Raw genomic sequence first — 559 nt, 5'->3', positions numbered from 1 at the left:
AAGTATAAATACTCGACTATAGCCTCGGGAGCTACTCCCATCGGGAGCGCTAGTCGCGCACCCGATAAAATATGCAGAGGAAGAGATCGACAAGGACAAAATATATGCCGAATGATTATCATCGTACATCTTCGAGTTATATATAACTCGTCATGTACTCCCATCGGGAGTATCAAGATATTGTCATTATATAACTCGAGAAAATTGGCTATTCCAACAACTGGTAAAGGTACTCGACAATATATTCGTAGAGCGCGTCTGCCGTGATAAAACCTATGGATGCCGTAATACTTTACGAAGGTAAGACCCTAGGTTCTGTCCTGCGTGGCATGGTATCGTATCCGAATGCGCTCTGCTACTTTTTTCCGTGTCAACATATGCGAAGAAATATTCCTAGCGGACGCGCTATGGATTTTATAAATATGACTGGAAGTGATTCATGACTAAGTCCTGAAGCGACACATGTCGAATTACGTCAGTATTCCGGGGTCATGTCCATGGACTTGACCTTGAAGTAGGTTTTTGCGGGTTTTCCACGAGAGGAGTTAACTGGTACCTG

This window comes from Lolium rigidum, chromosome 2 (genome assembly GCF_022539505.1).
Source record: "Lolium rigidum isolate FL_2022 chromosome 2, APGP_CSIRO_Lrig_0.1, whole genome shotgun sequence".
Lineage (NCBI taxonomy): Eukaryota > Viridiplantae > Streptophyta > Magnoliopsida > Poales > Poaceae > Lolium > Lolium rigidum.
Note: the sequence above shows the minus strand (reverse complement) of the source record.